This window comes from Cynocephalus volans, chromosome 13 (genome assembly GCF_027409185.1).
Source record: "Cynocephalus volans isolate mCynVol1 chromosome 13, mCynVol1.pri, whole genome shotgun sequence".
Taxonomy (NCBI): Eukaryota; Metazoa; Chordata; class Mammalia; order Dermoptera; family Cynocephalidae; genus Cynocephalus; species Cynocephalus volans.
The window spans coordinates 26,680,689-26,704,564 of NC_084472.1; positions in this window are offsets into that span (position 1 = coordinate 26,680,689).

The following is a 23,876-nucleotide window of genomic DNA, read 5'->3' on the forward strand; positions in this document are numbered from 1 at the left end:
AGTAAACATATAATCAGTATTATAATCAAGTAATACACATAAATATAGTAAAAACAACATAAGAAAATATATGGGGCACGGCTAAAGATAGTGGCTAATGGTTATACAACTCTGTGAATATACTAAAAAGCTCTCAATTGTACACTTTAAAAGGGCAAATTTTATATGAATTTTACCAATAAAGTTGTTTTAAAAATGGTGTAAGAATTGTCAGCCAAAGATGAGTTTAACTGAAGCTTACCCTTTGGAGTAAATCCACTTTAAAATGTCTTCAAGAAATTGAAAACTGCAAATTGAAAATTGTAAATTAGTTTTTAAAATACCTACATACTTAGGCTGGGTGTGTATGTGTGTGTGTGTTGCATAATATTCCTGTTTTTGGAAATTATGTTCATATTTAAAATGCTGAATGAGAAACTAAGGTATGATTTGATTTCATGCAAATACTGATATAGGTTCATATCAACTAAATACGATGACATTTTATTCTCATCTTAGAATAAAATGAAGGCTGAGGGAGGATTTCCAGAATCTTTAGATTATCAAAGGCAAGTAGCCTAATTCTTCACAGGACATAGATTAAAACCACATTTTGCTTCCATCAAGAAAAAATATTGCCACCTGGTTGAGGAGAGACACAGGCAGGGTAGGGAGGGCATTGTTAATAGGTTGTAATCTTATTTAACATCTTCATTAATCACCTAGTGGGGAGAGAGATGCAAGCTAATGAAACTTAAATCACAATAAATTGTCAAGTGTTTTAACACCAATTAGTACAGAAATGATAAAAAGGGAACTTCAGTGATGAAAGGGCAAACACAAAATGAGATTCACCTTGGAAAACATAATATGGTTGGCAAGTAGCCCTTGGGAGTAAGAACAAAAATGTGTAACTGTTTTTAAGGTCGCCATTCTAAAGGTATTTAGTGAAGAGTATTTAGTGAACTTGCCGAGCCCTAACTTTTTGCAACATTGATTTAAATGTCGGTTTTTGTATTTTAACTTGGTTTTGTTTTCGGTTATTAAATAGAACACCTTTTCCTGCTAGACAGCTTATGGAATTCATAGGCAAAAAATTGCTCACTATTTACAGCTTTTTGCCTTTGGATTAATATTTTTCCTTTCATAAAAAAAAAATTGGGAATGGTAGGGAAGGAAAATCAAGAGGTTAAGAAAAAAAAATAAAAATAAATTTAAAAGGATTGCTAGTATGAAAATTTCATTAACTGTTGTGTAGAAATTAAAACAAAAAGCTATAAATACTTGATGAAATCTTTAGAGTCAGTTCATCCTATGATGGGTTAAAAAGAACCTTTTAACTGGAGTTATCATCTCATGAAATGGACTTTCACTGATTCACTAAACAATTTCTATTGGCTCTGCAAGCTATTCAGAATAGATTTAGATTTAAAATTTTATAATAATAGCTCCAGTTATTAAACATAATGCTAATTATTACTTGACATACAGAGAGAATAATAAATGTAAACCCAAACAGGAAAATTTGAGCAAACAGCATCTCACTGAGAATATCCACATTTTCATACAGCTATTTCAATGTGATTTTAATCATTACCTTTAGGAAGGACTTCAAATATTAAACTTTGCACAGTTGATCATATATTTTGTCATAACTACATAAAGAAAAAGCTAATTTTGAGAAAGAAGTTACATTTGCATGCCAAAATCTTATATCTGCAATTAACAATTTCATGCCTTACAGGTCTAAGATGACAGTCTTCAAGAATAACTTTTAAAACATATAATAATAAAAATTATAATATATATAAATTGTGCCATTTTTCACATCTAGATATTTTATATTTGGTAGCTAAGGAAAAGTAGCACCTTTACAAAAATTACAAAGTAATTATTTCAACTTCAGATATAGACACCTTTTAGAAATCTTGAAATAATAATATACTTTTATAGTAAAAGATTACAAACAAAAAATATAATAAGTTTTTCGCAGAGCAATCAATGTCTAAAGTATACATATTTTACTGCTTTGCACGAAGTGTTGATTGCTTTAAAAAGTGAGAATTATTTCACTGGAATCAATGCTGCTCCAGTAAAATACTGATATGGTTGAAAAAGGTGAAGATATTTTACACTATCTTATAGGAATCAATTCAATTGCTAAACTTCATAATTTCATTTAGAAAATATATAAGTGCAGTGACTGTATGCTATAAAAATCAATAACAGCTGTTTCTAGAAATCAATCCACGCTGGGCCTGATTTCCACCTACATCTGTAACCCTGCATATCCTTACTGTTTATGGTCCTCACTTTGAAGTTGCTGACTGCATGAGAGCAAGGGAGAAATAAAATCAGGATAAATAGTGAAATTTTCAAAGACAACAGCAGATGGATAATCTGTACTTGTACACTGAAAATACATCTGGCTATACAATGAATTTTATAAACTAAAATTATTTTTGAATAATAATTTAACCTTGGATAGTGTCTGTTGTGCACTTTGGATGCTTAAAATTTAATCCATATTTTTGCCCTGAGTGGATAATATAGGCAGAATTATGTTTTGACCTGAAATTCTCATTTGGTCCCACTTACTCTATTTCAATACACAGACATTCTACTTTGTTTATGATGACATCAAAATGTGTTCCAGTTTAATCTTCTGATTCTTTCTGGAAATGCTGGTATATTTCAACCAATTATAGAACATGCCTCCCCTTTGGTGCCATGTCTGTGGTAAGATAGTTTTTGGTCTTATTGCAAGGAAAGCCAAAGCACAGTTTTGCATGAATCCAGTCATCTCTTACCTTTGTATCTAAAATGAGGGGCTTTTTGCAAGCTCCACAAAGTATAGAGGATGGTGTTCTCACAATGGAGGTGGAGTACCATTAGCACACAAATAAGGAATATTTCAGCTTATGACTGTTGACATTTTGGGGGAGCAAATTTGTGGCTCTCTCATGGGTCCTAAAAATTTTAGAAAGGCTTGAGATTAGAATAAATTCCCTAGAGTAGCCAAAAGGTGCACTTTTGTCATTTTGTGCCCATCCTAATTCAAATAACATCGTAACTCACACAACCTCTGATAGAAAGGTTACATACAGTTGCCAACATTCTTCCTGGTGTCTCTAAACATATCATCTTAGCCTACACATGAAAGGAACATATGAGTGGTTCCAAGCATCCTATTCTACATGAGGGCTATGTTAGGGGATCATTTTCAAAAAATTTAGAAGATCAAGAAATCTAAGTAAAAATTAACTAGCAAATATAATGTGAAAATAATTATTGAAATATTTACACATGAATGTAAGTCATATCAGAGTGAAGATTCCACATCCAAAAGTTAGTACTAAATTTTGTTTTACTTACCAGTCAGCTGCTACATGCCAGGTAATGTCCTCAATGCTTTGATGCAGTGCCACATTTAATTTGTATAGCAACTTTGTAAGGTAATCATTGTTAGATTTAATAAACGTAAGATGAGGAAAATAAGTTTACTAATCATATTAGATTAACTTATGCTGAAGTAATAAACAAAAATTCCCTAAATCTCAGAGTATTAAGACAGTGAGTGCTAACTTTTTGCACGTGGAAATTCCACTGTGGATTTGGGCATCTCTTTAGGGCATCTTCCCTTGATGTATCCATTCAGTCATCCATTCAACCAAAATAGGACTGGAAAACAGGCTTGTAGGTGTTCATGAATGAACAGAAGCCTGGAGCAATGGTAAGTACACCAAGCCTAACTTGGTAGGTTGCAGCATAGCCAACTTGACTTTCAACAAACTCAATTCCTTTTCTTCTTGGCACACAGCTTGATGAAATTTTCCAGCTTCCTTTGTGGCTTTGTGACTGAGTTCTAACAATGAAATGTGAGAAGTAATGATAAATTTCATTCCCAGCTCTGGCACATACACAATTTTCATGCATACTCCCCCAAGATCTTTTCCCTTCCACCTCCTTATTGCAGATAAGCACTGGGACCCTGGAAGCCATATGTTAAAGATAGACCAGACCCAAGATGGAAAGAGTCCGGACTCTTGAATCACTTCTTGGAAGGAGGCTGCCACAATGAGGAACACCCATTGTGTACATTAGTGAGGAATGAATTATTATCTTATTTTAGCCACTATAAAATTTATATAACATAGCCTGCTCATTTCATCAATTCTAAAACACACACACATGCCCATATGTATATGTATATGTGCATGAGTGTGTGTGTATATATGTATATATATATTTTTTTTTAATGTAACACCTCTGATGTCAGGATTCATCAATCAGTGGTGTCTTAACATTATTTGGTAGCACTTTTTCTTTCATTATAAAAAAATTGGTAGTTATTACAGTTAATAGTGTCCCAGATTTGATAAAATATGACAATCCACAGGTCATCTTAATTTCAAAACCTATGATCTCAGTCAGTGCATACATAATCTATTCCCTTAAGTGATGGACTGCATTTTGTGAGATAGCTGTTTGGTTCATGGTATTATGCTTTATTACCAAATTTCACTTCAGAGTATTTCTTCCTTCCAGTTCAGCAGTTCACCTGGAAAACCATGAATGCTATGGGAGACATCCATTTCTAATTGCCAGTGTATTGGTTAAAAATTGATTTTTTAAATGGGGTTTTCCCTACGTAGATAATCTAAAGTCCACTGATAATATTTCACACATTTTCCAGAAAAGCAGCTGCCATTGACTGCAAATGAAATAAGGTTTGGTACAAATTAAAATTACATCTACCATAAATTAGAATTCAAGTACATATAAGAGGTAAAGTCCACAAAGAGGTAAAGTGCACATAGAGATAAAGATCAAATTACCATTTTTTAAAGTTGGTAAATTCTACCATTTAGCAGTAGCAACTCAATGAGAATATGGACTTTGACTCCTATCTCTGTGATGTGTTAGCTTTGTGAACCGTGAGGTGGTATTTAAATCCACTGAGTGTAGTTTACTCATTTGTAAAATTGTAATACTATTTACTTCATAAAATTCTTGTGAGGATAAATATGATATATGAATAATAGGTGTCCAGTCAATGCTAGATCCTTCACCCCATTCTCTTTGACTTACAGGATTTTTAGTTGAACTTTTACGTTTATGTGACTTATGACTTAAATTGACAAAATTGTTTGCAAAATCAGTTGCAATCTCATATTGCTTGTTTCAATGAAAAAAGTGAAAGCAAAACTAAACCTTTTCCTATGTGCCTAGTTAGATCAGTAAAATCTAATTTTCTCTAATTTCTTTCACTTCTTAGGGGAAAGACCAGATGATTATTGAAATTCATGTGAATTTGTACTTGTAAAGATAGTACTTGAATTTACTAAGAAATTTATTATTAAAGGTAGCATTGAATTTGAGTCTGCTTTCAGATCATGTAGATGAGAGGAAGGTGATGGTATACCTTTAGGGAAAATGTCAGATACTTCATCTACTCACTTGTAAAATTTTCTCAAAATTGTTCAAATTTCACAAAAGAACTAAACACATGCTCATATTTATAGACAAAGAAATAGGTCATTTCCAAAAGCAGAACCCATAACAATTCCTCTGGGGTAGCTATGCTTCTATCTTTCCTAAATAGGGACAAGTGAACTGCTGAGTTGGATGTCAAAATATTTGTGAGAATTCATCCTACTTATCACAAGTTAGCAAAGTGCTATAAACTGAAAGAATTCTTGTGTCACCACTAAATTTATATGTGGAAATCCTCACCCCCAATGTAATGGTATTAGGAAGTGGGGCCTTTCAGAGGTGATTACATCATGAGGGCAGAGTTCTCATGAATGGGATTAGTGCCCTTATGAAAGAGACTTTGGAGAGATTGCTTGCTTCTTCCACCATGTGAAAACACATTGAGAAGACATTCATCTACGAACAGGGAAACAGACCCTCACCAGACAATAAATCTGCCAGTGCCTTCATCTTGGACTTCCCAGCTTTACAGATCTGTGAAACATAAAGTTATGTTGTTTATAAGGCACCCAATCTATGGCATTCTGTTATAGCACCCTGAACAAAGACACAGATAAAAACAGAAAATCATTTTTTTACAAATGGTGATAATGGTGTTTTCGCATAGCACTAACAGTTTGCAACAATCTCATATCCTATACTGGTGTTAAGAAATTCAGAAGAGTGCAAATATTCTTTTTCACAATTTATTAATGAAGGAACAGGCACAACAAAATTTTCTACTGCACATCTGGATCTGGAGAAGAAAATGTAGTTGTGTGCTGTGTATGATTTAAGAGGAAAAAAATGATTATAAGTTCCTCCTTTTAAAAGAAGTATTGATTTAGAGAACGGTATAAGCAACCCTGTGAACTTCAAATGATATCTGAGGCAGGAAACATTAAAAAAGGATGAAAATAACAATGAATTTATTAGATGAGATCTTGGGAGCATTATCATTTGATTATTAAAGGAAGTGAGACAGACCAAAGACAAGGAGTTTCTTGTATCATTTTTTTTAATTGAAGCATAACATAAGTATATATAAAAATGGAATACTGCCATAAAAAAGAATGAAATGCTACTATTTGCAGCAACATGGATGAACTTAGAGAAAATTATGTTAAATGAGAAAGAAAAATACTGCATGTTCACATTCATCAGTGTAAACTAAAAAATGAACAAATAAATGAAAAAGAAAGAAAGAAAGAAAGATACAGCAATCATAACAATATGTTGAACTTTCAAAAGAAGAGAACAGAACTGAGGCAACCAAAGATGGGAAACGGGGAGGAGAAGGGAGAGGAAGAGAGGAATTGGTAAAGGGACATGAAAAATGATTACATGATATAATGTTGGATATACTAATTATACTGGTTTGAGCATCACATATTGCACACAGATACTGATATTCAACTCTGTACCCCACAGATATGTACAATCAACTATGTTTCAAAAAAAAAAAAATAGAGCATTATCAGATATCCACCATTATCACTCTCAGATTCACAATCTTCCCCAAGAAAACACCATCTTAACTTCCATCATCACTCATCACTCAGTATTGCTAGTTTTCTGACTTCATATAAATGGAATTACACACTGTGCGTTCTCTTGTTATGGGCTTCTCTTGCTTAATATTATATTTTGAGATTAATTCATGTTGTTATGCAGTGGTTTCTGCACTCTCACTGCCATGTATTAGTCCATTAAATGAATACATAATGTTATTATCCATTCTACTATTTATAAGCATTAGGGTTGTTTCCAATTTGGGGTCATACCAAACGGTACTGCTCTAAATATTCTCATACATGGCTTGTGGTGCAAATTCATACATAATTTGGGGGTCGTATACCTAAAAATAGATTGCTCAGTCATAATATATTCTTATGTTTACACTTAGAGATACAACTTTCCAAAGTGGTTACACTGATTTATACTTCCACCTAAAGCTTATGAGAATTTTTAATAACAATTGGAGATATTTTTCAAAGTGTATCCAGTTTAAGGAAAATGTGATAATATTTTCATCAGATTTTACTTTGCATTTCCTTCACTATTAAATGACATTGAGTGTTTTTTCTTATGTTTATAGGTTCTTTGAACAAACATTTTTGTAAAGCACCTGTTCAAATATTTCACCTATTTTCTTATTTAATTGTGTTCTATGTGCTAACTAATTTGTAGTTCTTATATACTCTGGATATAAAATTAAATTTGGAACTGCTTTGAGCTATTGATAAATTTAGGAAAACTGATATCTTCAAAATATTGAATCTTTCAAACTATAATTGTGGTATATGCTTCCCCTTATTTAGGTCTTTTAAATATTCTCTAATAAAGTTTTGTGGATTCCTATGCAGAGGTTTTGCAAATCTTTTCATTGAATATATTCCTAAATATTCATTATTTTAATATATTATTGTAAATGGTAATTTAGTATTTGATTTTCCTTTCTTCTTCTTCTCTCTCTCTCTTTCTTTCTTTTTTTTTTTTGTTCTGTGTTGCCCTTTGTATCCAAATACTTTGCTAAATTTACTGAAATATCTTAAAATTTGTGTCTATACTTCTCTCTGTTTTCTAAGAACATAGTTATATCGTATGTGAATAATGGCATTTTCACTTCTTTTTAATTCTTACGCATTATATTTTTCTCTGGTTTTATTGTCCTGCATAGAACCACCTGTGAAACAATAAATAACAGCAAGCACCTTTGGGTTCTTTTGTTTAGTCTTTATGGGAAAATCCCCAAGGTTTCACCTGTATTTATATTTCTGTTAATTTTTGTTAATACAATAATCAGGTTAAGAAAGCTTCTTAGAATTCTAGTATGCTGTTTATTTTAAAAAATATAAATGATATTACTTTTTATCAAATATTTTCTTATATCTATTGAGAGGAACATATATTTTTTTCCCCACTACTTCTGTTACTGTAGTTAATGACACTGGTTGATTTTTTGATTGTTAACCCAAACTTTTCATTGATCCAATAAACACAAATAAATTATAATATCTAATCATGTTTTATGTATTACTGGGTACTATTTGCTTATACTTTATGTAGGATGTTTCTGTTTATGTTCATGAGAGAAATTGACCTCTAATTGTATTTCTTCCAATGTTCTCATCGGTTGTTATAGTGGCCTCATAAAATGAAATGTTCTCTCTTTTTCCAGTCTCTGAGATAACTTTTTATAAAATGTTGGTATTATTTGTACCTTAAATGTTTAATTTAATCACCACTACATAGAACTAGTGATGTTTTATAAGAATGTTTTAATATACAAATTCAATTTCTTTAATATGTACAGGACAATTATGGTTTTTGAAATTGATCATTATTTTGCTCCTTATATTTTTCTTGTATGTCTTCATTCTTGGTTGAGATCATGTACCTTCTGACGGAGAATTCTCTTTAGTATATCTTTAAGTATAATTCTGCTTGTGACAGATTCTATCATTTTCTTTGTCTTATTTCTTTTTCTTTTTCTTTTTTCTTTCTTTCTTTCTTTTTTTTTATGGGATAAAATCTTTGTATTTTGTCTTTATTTCTTAAAAAATATTGTTATTCTGGGCATAGAATCATAAATTGGCATTCTTTTCATTTAGCACTTTAATTTCAGTACATTGTCTTTCAGCTTTAATAAGTTTTGTTTAAAAGTCAGTTGATGGTTTTATATGTTGCTATTTTAAGGTTAATGCATCTATTTTCTCTTGTTGCTTTCAAAATGTTTTTTCTTTGGCTTTGGTTCTCAGCTATTGGACTGTGGCATGCCTAGTCAGTCTTTTATTCACTGGAGTTTGAAGAGTTTCTTGGATCTAGGACTTGAAATTTTTTTGGGGGGGGAGGTAGAAAATCTTAAACTATCCCTTGAAAAATTGCTTCTGCCTGTTTGTTCTCTCCTCCTAGGAACCCTATTACACATATGTTAGATATTTTGCTAACACGTGTGTAACAGGATTGTGAAACAGTATGTACATATATAAACCCTATACATATACTGTATATATATATGTGTGTGTGTGTGTGTGTGTGCACTCTATGCATACCCCCCCCCCACACACACATACACACACTCTCTCTCTCTCCATATATTGAGCTCTCCTTTCTGTATTTTAGTCTACATATTTTCTGTTGATCTATATTACAGTTCAAGGACTCTGTGGTCAGAAAATTTATTCTGTACTCTATCAGATCTTTTAAATTTGTGGATACGTGCTTTGTTGTTTTGCCTATTATCAATTTTGGTAAATGTTCTAAGCACATTTGGAAAAAATAAGTGTTCTGCAGTTGTTGGTAGTATTCTATATGTTCAGAGTTTTTTTCAATCATTTTGTTTTATTCTCTGTATCTCTACTGCTTGTTCTGTTACCAGAAGAGATATGTGAAAAGTTTCCAAGAATGTTTGTGATATTTGTTTCATTGTTATTTCTATCAATTTTTACTTTGTATGGTATGAACATATGTAATTATATGTATACAAATCTGGAATTAATAATCCTCCCAACAGACTGTCTGTATTATCATGTTGAAGTATTTCTCTTATGTTCCAGTAATTCTTGCTTAAAGTTTCTATGATGTTAGCATAGCTACAACTTCCTTCTTGTTGTTGTTTGTTTTTTTTTATTTCTTTTTCCATGGTATATGTGCTCATTGTTTTAAAATACACTTTTCTGTGTTTTGTTGTTGCTGTTGTTTTTATTTCAGGCATTTTTTTTAAACAGCCTATATTTAGATTCTCTTTTTTTAATCAAAAATGACATTCTTTTATCTGCTTTTTCATTCCCTTTGGAATTACTGAAATTTCCATTTATTTATGTCTATTATTGCTATTTATCTGGATTTATTTATATCTATTACATTATAAGTTTTTCTTTGGATTAATCAAGTTGCTTTTAATTATTTTCTTTTCTTCTTTATGAGATTGTTAGTTACACATTATTTTACTCCTCTGTTGCACAAAAGATTACAACATAAATCTGTGACTTAATAAGATTTAATTTGAATGAGTACTTTTACTCCTACATCACAAATATTAGGATTTTAAAATAATATGACACCATCTACATCCTTTTACCTTTGTGCTACTATTGCCAAGCATTTTAATTTAATTATACATATAATTTAAACAGTACACATTTTTATTAAAGTTTTGTATATTTGACCTTTTTTTTTTTTTCTTCTCTGTTTTTCCATACCCTTCCACGAATCCCTTCAAGAGCTAGGAATTCAACATAGGAAATAAATCAAAGAAATTGAAAAGGAAAAGAAAAAGTATTAAAATCCATTGACTTACTGCTGTATATCATGTAGTGTACACTGTGTTAATAACAATAAAAATAATCATTTATTTCCAAAATACCATGAGCCAGGCACTGTCCTAAGTTCTTATGCAATATACATTTAAAGCTGCAGAAAAGCCTTCTGGAATTTTGTTTAACCCTTTATGCATATATAAAAATAAGTAAAACTCACCTTTTATTATATATATAGACATATATATATTTATATTTATACATATTTATATTTATATATATAAATATTATATATGTGTGTGTGTGTATACATATACATGTAGCATCCTCTTTTGTTCTAGACACTGTTTGAAGTGCTGGGGATACAGCAAAGAACCAGAAAGACAAAATTCTAGTCATTGAGATGGCTATCTTCTAGTATAAGAATACAGGCAATAAAAAAATAAGTTAATATATGTATGAGTATATGATGTGAGAGATGGTGGTAAGTGCTATGTGGGAAAATAAAGTTTGCATTTGGTTTGTTATCTTATATAGAATGGTGAGAGATGGCCTCAGTGTCAAGGCTTTATTTGAGGAAATACCTGAAAAAATATTAGGCACTAAAAATTAGATAGGGCTCAGAAAATTTTAAAATTACAAAAATTTATGAACCTAATAAAAGGCTGAGTCAGTTTTCCCATTACAAAGTCTAGGCTTGTTTCACTTATCCATAAAGGTAGGAAATACTAAGAAAAAAAAAAAAAAAATCAGGCCTTGACAGAAATTTTAGACTTTTTCAGATAAATAGACTTTTTGTAAGCCTATCACTCTTTATTTTCTTATTTCATCTGTCTTCCTTCTTGTTTAATGACAAGAAAGGTTCTTATTTTCCAAAATATTTATATAAGTGATGTCCCCAAAATCTAAGCTCTAGATGGATAGATATATGGATTCTAAGCTCTAGATGGATAGATATATAGATAGATTTATCTACTTACTAATATCAATTAAAAATGTATAAATGGGGACAAAAAGAATTCTACTCTACTTTATGTAAAGTGGAAATAGATGTTGTGTTTGTAAACTTCTATTGTTCATGTTTCTCCTATGTCTCTCAAAATACTTTACTAAAAACTATTTTACAATACAAATATCTCTTTGTGGCAGGGAGGGTGCAAAGGGAGAACAGGGGCTAAACTCCATGAAAGAGTAATCTAGTATGTATGTAGGGTTGTCAAATAAAATATAGAACACCTAGTTAAATGTACCAAATAAACAATAAAATAAAAAACAAATACTTTTTTTCTATAGGTTTGTCCCAAATATTTCATAGGACAGACTTACACTAAAAAAAAAAAAAAAAAAAAATCAAATTTTACTGGACATTCTGTATTTTTATTTCCTAAATATGGCAACCCATACAAAAGGAATAGCTCCTCAGATAATACAGAAACTGAACCAATTCAGAAGGAAGAGAACTTGAAGTCAGAAGTGAAATGGGACAGGCCTCTGATATTTCACCTACGCTATCTCTACCTCCCTGGTCAGAGCAGAACTGGGCTGAGGGCAAGGAGTAGGTAAAGAAAAACATCTGCTTAAGGAAGGGGCTGAATTCCTGGAAGTAACTGTATAGCTTGGTCAACAATAAGTTAAGAATAATGTTAGATAAGATACTTTTCCCTAAGGCTAAACAAAATCTCGGGGCCACCAGATGTTTGTTCCTCAGTAAATAGCTTAAGATAATATCAGTAAGTGATACCAGACTGAGTTCTTGGGTCTCAAAGTCATAGAAATGAGCAGTGCACCCAGCAGTAAAGAGCACAACACTTTATTTAAAGAGAAGAGAGCTTATGCATAAGGGGGATAGCTATAGGGAAGCTAGCTCCCTGAGGGAAGTTTGGAAGGGATTTTGAAGGGAGGAATTCCTCAGTTGAGTTCAGCCTCTTGCTTTGATGAACTCTGGTATTTTTACAGTGGTCACGAGGGAGGTCAGTGGTTGCAAGGGAACATCTTGCATGTAATTCCAAAAGGGGTCTTAAGGTTAATCTGTAACTTAATCTTTACAATTTCAGGAAAAGAAAAAATAGGTACATAATGATAAGTTTTAAACAAAGCTGACAGTTATATTTTAACATAAATATAACCCCCTTCCTTGGGGAAGGGGTTCTGCAACTCAGTATGTATCTGTCCTTCTCTTATCTCAGTTTATTTTATCCAGGTGGTTACACCCAACCAGTTTCTTTCAGTCACTTTTATCAGGGCCATGGGGTAATAATGTGCCCTGAGGGGTGTCATGACTGAGGAGTGGAAAAGTACAGCTTGTAACAAAATGTCCTCTACAGGGAATATGGAGGCAGTTTGGTTCACAGGGCTAGCCCTATCCTGTCTCATAAGAACCCTCTTCAGTTGCTTTACATAACTGCTATCAACTAAAAGCCTGCTTTGAAGCATGTATCCTCCAGATACATGAAGAAGTCAAGAGGACATGTCAAGATGCCAATTGTGCTGACTTTACTCTGACCAATTTGATTCCCTCACAACTCCCAAAACTGCTACTCATGATTTTGCTCTGTAAGTGCTTGCAATTTTAAGTTATTTAAACTTAAATTTAAAAGGCGCTTGAGGTTCTTTAAGCACATTTAGCTGCCTCACTCTCCTTTGGCTGGCCATTCAAATAAATGCTGTTCTTTATCACTGAAAATTTCAGCATGAGAGACTGTTTAGTCAATTGGCATGGCAGACAACAGACCCCTGCTCCCCCTTGGTTTGGTAACAGCAGGAAAATAAAGACTCCCATGAAGCAGGCTGACTTACTACTTTCTGTGACTTCAGCAGTTTTAGGTGTCCAGAAATAGTAGATGCAACCCTTGGAGGAGGGGCAGAGGGATAGTGAAAAACCATCTAGCTATGGGGTTTAGGTACAGGAAATCCCACAGGAAATTTTACTTTTGTTTACACAAGAAAACTTTACAACATTCCTTCCTCTGAAAGCATGATGTTGGTCAGGTTTTCAATTTCATTTAATTGACTGAGTTTTAATATATATCTCTCTTGTCTTAATCTCTTTCCCTGAGTACTTTAAAATATTCTGGCTCTACCTTTTCATTTTGTAGAGGTAAATTTACTCAAAACTGCTATTTGTAGATGACAGAGCACCCCTGAATTCCACTTAACTACTTGATCTCCTAAAGAGTCTAAGGAGAACTGTTTTAATGATTATTTATCACAAAGTTGACTCTATTGTTAGTGTAATTATCGCTTGCATGGTATATTTTAGAAAACATTCCATTTCACTTATCAATTGGTACATTTAAATATAAATAAATATAAATATATAAATGTATGCTTAAGTTATACATGTAAAGTCAAAGTAATTTTACTACATTTGTGGGCAAATTCTTCAGTACTTGAAACTATATTATTCTAAAATGTGTTATATAGATATAGACTCCAAGTTTTAAATTGTTTATTAACATTTGTAAAGATTTAAGAAAAGACAACGAAGAACAAAAAATTCTTAAATGATATTGATGCTAATTTGACTAAATCTTTGGCACAAATTACTATGACATGTAGTATTATATTATTTGCCAGTTAAGTACTACCTGGGTATAGTAATTGATCATGTTTTTAATCATTTAATCAGTTTTACAGAGAATAAATAGGCAAAGTGGTGATCAAAATTAGTAATTAAGCTTATACTATACATTTGTATTTTTCAATGTCATAATGCATTTCTTATTATATAAAAAGTTATTCTTTGATTAAAGTGATTAATATTCTTCACAACTGTAATAAAAATATAGAAAGTGATGAAAACCAAATCATATGGCACATGCCCTGCAGCGCCAGCACATAACTGAGCAGGTAGGCCTCACTGCTGCCGGACCCTACCCCCAGCCCTGACGAGTGCATGCCAACCAGAGAGGTGCCCCCAGAGAGGCACAAGACCTGTGGAAACCATGCGCCCGAGAGGCCAGCACGATACCAAGCAGGAACTGAGGCAGCTGTGCCAAATTGGCAGCCCCAGCAGGATCCTGGCCAGACAACAGTGTCGAACCAGTGGACCATGAAATCCATTGCCACAATGACTAAACATCAAAGGAAAGATACTAGAAATATGAAAAATCAAGAAAGTACACCACCAAAGGGTAGTAACTCTCGAACTCTAGATCCTACAGAACAGGATCCTCTAGAACATTGTGCCTCACATATTGTAAATGCTGTATGGGTGTCTGATATTAGTATTTCTTTTGCTCATAATGGATATGCACTTCTTTAATTTTGTTGATATTTGATAAACATGTTCTAATCACCAAAACATCCGCAAGTGTCTCACTGGAGTCATGACTGCCATCTCCACATGTCAACTTTCTAATATGAATAAATGAATTCATTCATTGGTAACTTTTGAGTACCATTTTGCTGAAGATCACTGTGCTGTATCATGGATTCTATACCATGTCCATATGGAAAAGAATTAGATAGAGTTACTGTCCTCAAGGAACAATGGGTGATAAAGAATGAACTGTACAATGTTATAAATACAGTGTATGTCAGATCTTTAGAGAAAGTTATAGCTAACTTTCCTTTGGGAGTAAGAAAATTAATCATTTATCTTTCTGAATTGTGATGTATGAACTGAAATTTAAAATACGAATAGGTTCTTGCCAGACACATGTATCAGGGAGGGGAGGAGCGTGTTGGGATGTGAGTGGAGCTTGTGCGCTCCATAGAAGGAGACAACAATGGGGAAGAGTGTGGTGACATTGGGGAGCTTTAAATGCTTACAGCAAGGAATGCAATTCTGAACAGCGTGAGAAGTGAGGGGTGAAAGGAATGAAAAGGCAGGGTCCTGAAATACCTTGTATGCCAAGGTAGGGAGTTGAACTTTCTCCACTAGTAAAATGAAAGCAATTTAAAGAAGAGTAAAAGAACTAGATTTGTCATTGAGAAAAATCCTTCTGTGTCGGTGAAAAACAAAGATCTGAGAGCAAAATTGGGAAAAGGAAACTTGTTATATGACATTACTGAAGTCTAAAAGATGGAAAGTGAACCAAGAGAGCAGGCAGTGAAAAATAGAGATTTTCTTAAAGAAACATATGACTGCAAAGTCTCAGATTGAATTTGAGATGCATTTCCAGTCATGTGGGGAATAAGAGATAATAAGTAGAATATCCTATATATAAATCTTTATTGGTGTTAATTTGGACAAAAATAAATAAATATATATGTGTGTGTGTGTGTGTGTGTGTGTGTGTGTCTGTGTGTGTGTGTGTATACATATATATACACACACACAAGTATATATACCTGTATGTATGTATATATGAGTTGCTACATCTTAAGTAGTACTAGTATTTTATTTTCAACTTTTGAGGAAATAGAACACCTTGCAGTATTAACAAAGTAATTTTTAGGAAAGGGCGCTGGCAGTGTTTGATCTGAGGCATGTAACAGTTGATTATTTTCCTAGATTATCATGATTCAAAGAAAAATCATTTAGGGTGTACTGTTACTGCCACCAATGTTTCACTATGATTTAACATGTTGTTAGTGAATATACTCTGAATACTAGAATTGGGTTTTGCCCATAGAATTGATAAGACATGGCAGAGCAGGTCGTTACTTACCATCATTGCCACTGATCTTTAATGTTGACCTGAAGAGTCTCATTCTTGGGAGAGAAGAGAGCTGTTCAGTATGAATGCTCACCTGAAATTCACCTCTGTACAGACAGCAATAACCACTTTGTCAATTATAGTCAACACAATTTCCTTATCTTCATAAATACCAGAAAATTTGTTTCTACATTCCTAAGGAATGTATTTCCTCCTATCCCTTCCCTACCCCTAGTTACTTTTTGATTCCTCTCTATAAAAAATTGTATCAAATTCCCTGATAAATCACGTTTCCTGAAATCTAACATGGAAGTCTGGAACCAAAGGCCAACTTTGCATGGAATAATTTATTCAAAAATCATTGAAATTGAATATTACAATAGAAAAATGTCATTTGCATATGAAATTTTGAGAGAAGACTTTATTAGATCAGCTGAGGTTTAAATGGATTTTGGAGGAAGGAAAGAAGTCTGCTAGGAGACAGAAGGGCATATTATATACAAATCATGCTATAACCCAAATCAATATGTGATAAACGCAAGATGAATTCAGTAGACAGTTTTTAATAAATTATGATTGAGATGAGAGGGTTCAGAAGGGAAATTTTAGATAAATTTGGAAGGGCAGTAGAGACTAGAATATAAAAGCCTTTTAATTGCAAACATGAGAATTTGAATATTATTGTTTAGGCAACAAGAAGTCTGAGTAGTTTTATAAGCAAGGAGGCAATTTGATTAAAGAAGCTTTTTAATAATATTACACTGTGGCATTTATGCAGGATAAATTGATAGGAGGGGAAAACAAAGGAAGGCACAGCTCTTCAAACTTTTTCAATTTCCAGGTAGGAAGGGGAAGTGTTTAAAGACAGCATTTGTAGACACAAGTGTGAAAGATGTTTCAAGGAAAGTAGTCAAAAGATATCATGACTATTTACTGAGAATAAAAGAAAACACAAAATTAAATGTGATTTTAAGGGCCGAGCCTGTGGCGCACTCAGGAAAGTGCGGCACTGGGAGCGCGGCAACGCTCCCGCCGCGGGTTCAGATCCTATATAGGGATGGCCGGTGCACTCACTGGCTGAGTGCCAGTCATGAAAAAGACAAAAAAAAAAAAAAAAAAAAAAAAATGTGATTTTAAGTTGTTTAACTTGCAAGGCCATTGACAGTGTTTATTAAATAATGGTAGGAGAAGGGAAGGTTATTTAAATATATTTGGGCTGAGTTCTTCACAAGAAACAAAAGTTAAAATTTCCTTAAGAAATATATAAATAAGTGACAATGAAGTGAATAAGATGAGGAAGTTCTGTGACATGTTTGTTGAAGAGGAAAAAGATGTAAATATGCTGGAGAGAAAGAGTGAAGTAAAGAACTGCACCACAACTCTGACCATTTTTCCTCCAGGCTACTAAAACACTCTGTATTCATAGTCAACAAAAGGTATTTGTTCTTGCTTTTTTTTTTTTTTTTCTCTGTCTTGAATGTGAACTCATATATCATCATAATTGGCATAAATCATGACCTCCAGAAGAATGAAGAAAAATACAAGAAAATTCTTAGCAGTTAATGAGATAATATGAGTTAAAAAAATAATCTGAAAAAACAAAATTAATTTGAAGTAAACAAATTACTATGTCAAATATTATAATTACAAGTGACTTATCCAATAAAATACTTTGTATTGTCAAGAAAGAATACCCTGTTACACTAGATTTTCACATTCTAATATATTATTTGAATGATTTATTAAAGAAATGCCTAGGATGTCCACTTAATAGTGATTCATAAAAATAATAAAAAATATTTCTATTCACCTGTACGAGAAAGGCAGAACCAGTTTCCACAAATCTCATAAAGAATGGATTATATGACATCAACAGAAAAAGTGTTAAAAGAATCTATCTCCCCACCAAAACATCAACTGCCAAACATTATGGAAGTGTAATAGTTTTCTATTGCTCTGTAACAAATTATCACAAATTTAGCAGCTTGAAACAATATCTATTTTTTTAATCCCCACAGCTCTGTAGGTCCAAAGTCCAGGTGTCTTGGGTAGTTTTTCTGCTTTGGGTCTCACAAGGCTGAAATCGAGGTGTAAGAGAGATTAAGCTCTTATAGGGAGGCTCTGAGGAAGAATCTGCTTTAAAGCTCATTCTGGTTGTTGACAAAGTCTAGTTCCTAGTGGCTGTCGGCCTCTGGTCTCTGTTCCTTATTGGCTTTCAACTGGGAGCTGGTTTCAGATCCCAGTCAACTTTCTAGTCCTTTCCACATACCCCCCTACATATTCATGTCATTGGTGGTGCAAGACATCTGTGGTGCACCCATTTGGATAGTCTTCCTTTTGATTTACTCAAAACTAACTGATTAGTAACCTTAATTACATCTGCAGAATACCCTTTCACATAAAATGTAACATATTCGCGGTCCTTGAGATTTTAGAGAAATCTTGGAGGGGCCATTTTAGAATTCCATCTACCACATGGAACATTTGTTTTACTTTTATAATAGAATTTTTAAGTGTTCAAGATCTCATAAATATAATGTTTTTCATATTTCTTTGAATTTGCTATTTATAGTCATCCTATTGGCTTCACTAACGCCATTTTCCTAGATATTAATTCATTATTTTTTTCCTTTTTATTAAGTTTGGTGTCTCACTTTCATGGTGCTTTGCTATAACTCAAAGATTTACTGACTGTTTATTTTTGTGATTGAGAAATGCTGTTCAACAGGTGAGGACCTGCAGGGGATGGAGATAGTGCTCGTCTGATGGATGTTGGTGGACTCCCCATGCAGGTGAGTATCAGACCGTTGGAGGATCTCCCTATGACTTAGTTCAAGCACCCCATTCATTTGGCCAAATGCCCTGGTTAACTATGAACAGGACGGGTGAGAAGAGAAGATACCAATTTTAAGCTGCTCCAAGTAGCCTTAGAGCTCCTGCAAATTTCCCCTACTTACACACCCTCTTTTCTTTCTTCTGAATTCTTCCAGGGTGTTTTCTCCGTATATCCAACTTGACCTGCTGTATTAGACAGGGTTCTCCATAGAGACAGAATCAATAGGATATGTTATAAATATATGAAAGGGGATTTGTAAGGGGAATTAGCTCACACAATTGTGGAGTCCCATGATAGGCTGTCTGCAAACTGGATGCCAGTAATGTGGTTCAGTCCAAGTCCAAAGGCTTCAACACCAGGGAAGCTGACGGTGTCGTTGGTGTAAGTGCTGGAACCCAAAGTTAAAGTCTTGAACGCTGATGTCCACGGACAGGAGAGAAGAATGAATTCCAGCTTCAGTGGATAGAGAGAGAGGACCTTTTTTTCTCTGTTTTTAATTCCCTTGAGGCCCCCAGCAGATTGGATGGTTCCCACCCATATTCAGGGGGGATCTTTCTCACCCAGTCCACTCAGACTGTCATACTAATCTGTGCTGGAAACACCCTCATGGACACACCAAAAAAGATAGCTTTACCAGGTTTCTTGGCATTCTTTAAGCTAATCAAGTTGACACCTACAGTTGACCTTCACAATCCACCCCTTGTCAACTTGATGTCCATTTTATCTCCTTAAATTGTGTTTAATCTTCAAATGGTACAGTAACATAATAGTTTCACCCTAATATGATGCAAGTGTCCTGTGTACAACCAAAAATTCATTTATCCCTTACCCAGAAGAGGAGGTAAAGTCCTTAGAAGATATTTACCCTTCTTATGATATCCCATGAGTTAAATGCAAATACTATGATGTAAAGTTAACAATATTTAAATGCTGATATAAAGTCAGTAAGTCCCATGGTATATGATAAAGAATAAGTGGAACAAAAACAAAGATAATTGCTTAACATGTGTGCAGTATGTATACATAGAGACATATTCTTAACACAATAGGGAGGACAATTGCAGTTCTCATTTCTGTAACTGGTCATGTGGTCAAAGCTGGTATTTACAACTATCTTCTTCTACTACCCATTCTGTATTCCCTTTGCCTTCAGCGAGCACCTCTGCTGGTTGTGGTTCTTTACCTGAAAGAGTGACCGAAACCTTCATCCTGAAGAGTCTGGGCCATTCATAGTCTTGCCTGGATTGGGTTGTTGTAATTTTCCATTGACCTTAATCACAGAGCATGGAAGTACTAAGAGATGCCCTAAGGAATCTCCTATATTCCAGATATAATCTTCCTTACTTCTATTGTGAAGTGGTAGTCCAACTTTCCCTTGGTAGTCTGGGTCAATCACCCGAGCCAACACCATCACTCCTTTCTTAACCTGACGACTCAGAGGCCTGAGGAGCTCAAAGTTTCCAGGTGGCAGCCTTAATTTCCAATTCAATGGGATCATTTTTGTATTTCCTGATGGAAGCATTTTTCCCTCTGGAACCAAGACCTCAAAATCAGCAGATCATAAAGTTATAGGGACAGGAAGCAAAAATTTTGCTAGAGGGCCTGCTTTATAGCTTTTATGAATTTCTCAATATGGCATTCTTTCCGGTTTTGTTGTGATGTGGGTTTATTCTGTCATTTTATATAATTTTAAGAGGATAAGAGGATTGTCACTGTGATCTTATCACAGAGGATCAATTTTGTAAAAAGTACATTGATATAACAAAAGATACAGAAATGTAAAAGATGATTTTTTAAATTTTTTTATTTTTTTTGCTTTTGAGGGACTTATAATTTTGTTTTGGAAGAAATAGCAAACAATAAATTTACTTGTTTGATCATACATTCATTAAATATATATATATTTTTTTCTAATTATGAGATACTGTAGTACTTAGATAAGACAATCAATATGGACATAGTGTATGCTCTAACAGAGGTTACAAACTGGTAGATGATACATAAAAATAAACAAGCATTTGCCATTAGGCATGGTAGGTATTATAATAGGAAGAGAGTAGCAGGTTACAGAACACATTGTAGACTAACATACTCTAGAAGTGGTGGGGAGGGGATGGCCATGAAAGAAGTGTGATTCTAATTTGCTGAGAGTTCTTATCATGAAGGGATGTTGAATTTTGTCAAATGCTTTTTCAATGTCTATTGCCATAATCATATGGTTTTTGTCCTTTAGTTTATTGATGTGATGTATCACATTTATTGACTTTCATAGGCTGAACCATCCTTGAATCCCTGGGATGAATCCCACTTGATCATGGTGTATAATTTTTTGATGTTGCTGTATTCTGGTTGCTAATATTTTGTTGAGGATTTTTGCATCTATGTTCATCAAGGATATCGGCCTGTAATTGTCTTTTTTTGTTGTGTCTTTATCTGGTTTTAGTATCAGAGTTATGAGGAAAATATCTCAACACAAAAGCTATCTATGACAATTCCACCTCCAGTATCATTCTGAATGGGGAAAAACTGAAGACTTTTCCCTTAAGAACAGAAACAAGACAAGGATGCCCACTCTCACCATTTCTATTTAACAGAGCAATCAGGCAAGAGAAAGAAATAAAGGGCATCCAAACTGGAAAACACGAAGTCAAGCTGTCCCTATTTGCAGATGATATGATACTATATAAAGAAAACCTAAAGACTCTATCAAAAAACTCCTAGAGTTGATTAATAATTTCAGTAATGTTGCAGGATACAAAATAAATTCCCCCAAATCTGTTGCATTTATATTCTCCAATAATGAGCCAACAGAAAGAGAAATCAGGAAAGTAAGCCCATTTATAATAGTCACACACACACATAAAAAAAATACCTAGGAATCAATTTAATCAAGGAGGTGAAAGATCTCTACAATGAGAACTACAAACCACTATTGAAATAAATTAAAGAAGACACAAAATGATGGAAAGATATTCCATGTTCTTGGATTGGAAGAATTAACATTGTGAAAATGTCTATACTACCCGAAGCAATCTTCAGATTCAATGCAATTCCCATCAAAATACCAATGACATTCTTCACAGAAATGGAAAAAACAATCCCAATATTCATATGGAATAAGAAAAGACCCTGAATAGCCAAAGCAATCTTGATCAAAATATACAAATAAAAATAAAGCTAGAGGCATAACACTACCTGAATTCAAATTACATTACAAATCTATAGCAACCAAAGCAGCATGGTACTGGCATAAAAATAGACACTTAGACCAGTGGAGCAGAATAAAGAACCCAGAAATCACCCCTCAGGCTTACAGCCATCTGACATTTGACAAAGGCAACAAAGACATACATTGGGGAAAAGACTGCTTCTTCAATAAGCAGTGCTGGGAAAACTGGATATCCATATGCAGAAGGATGAAACTAGACATGCACCTCTCACCATATACTAAAATCAGATCAAAATGGATTAAAGACTTAAGATCTGAAACTGTAAAATTACTAAGGAAAAATACAGGTGAAACACTTCAGGAACTAAGTCTTGGCATGGACTTTATGAACATGAGCCCAAAAGCACAAGCACCAAAAGAAAAAATAAACAAATGGGACTATATCAAACCAAAAAGCTTCTGCACAGCAAAGGAAACAATCAACAGAGTGAAACAACAACCTACAGAGTGGGAGAAAAATTTTGCTAACTATGCATCTGACAAGGGATTAATATCCATCATATACAAGGAACTTAAGCAATTACACACTAAGAAAAATATATAACCCAACTAAAATGTGGGCAAAGAAACTGAATAGACATTTTTCAAAGGAAGACATACAAATTTTGAACAAGTACATGAAAAAATGCTCAACATCTCTGGTCGTCAGGGAAATGCAAATTAAAACCACATTGAGAAATCAGCTCACCCCAGTTAGACTGGTTACAATCAAAAAGACAGAGAATAACAAATGCTGACGAGGATATGGAGAGAAGGGAACACTCCTACACTGTGGTTGGGACTGTAAATTAGTACAACCACAATGGAAAACAGTATGGAGGTTTCTCAAACAACTACAGATAGATCTTCCATACAATCCAGCAATCCCACTTCTGGTTATATCCCCAAAGGAATGGAAATCATCATGTTGAAGGGACACCTGCACGCCCTTGTTCATCACAGCTCTGTTCACAATAGCCAAGATATGGAACCAACCTAAATGTCCATCAGTGGACAATCGGATAAGGAAACTGTGGTATATATACACTCTGAAATACTACTCTGCTATGAAAAAGAATGAAATTCTCCCATTTGCAACAACATGGATGAGCTTGGAAAAACTTATTTTGAGTGAAATAAGCAAAGCACAGAGGAATAAATACCATATGTGCTCACTCATATGTGGGAGCTAAGAGAGAAAGAAGGAAGGAAAGAAAGACCACAGTGGTTCATTGGACTTGCAGAGGGAGAGAACATACCTAGGGATACAAAGTGGAGTGGGGAAAGCGGAATGGAGAGGGAGGTCAGGGATAATTAGGGGGATAATTGTGTGGTGGACATGCGGTATAATCACAATTTTTGGTAATGGGCATGCTGCCATTATGGATCTGGCCATCACATTTTAGGCACGAGTGGTGACAATTTCCTTTGTACCCCATGAATATTCATAACCAATAAAAAATAAAATAAATAAATAAAAGAAAGAAGTGCCATTCTAGCCTGAGATTTGAAAA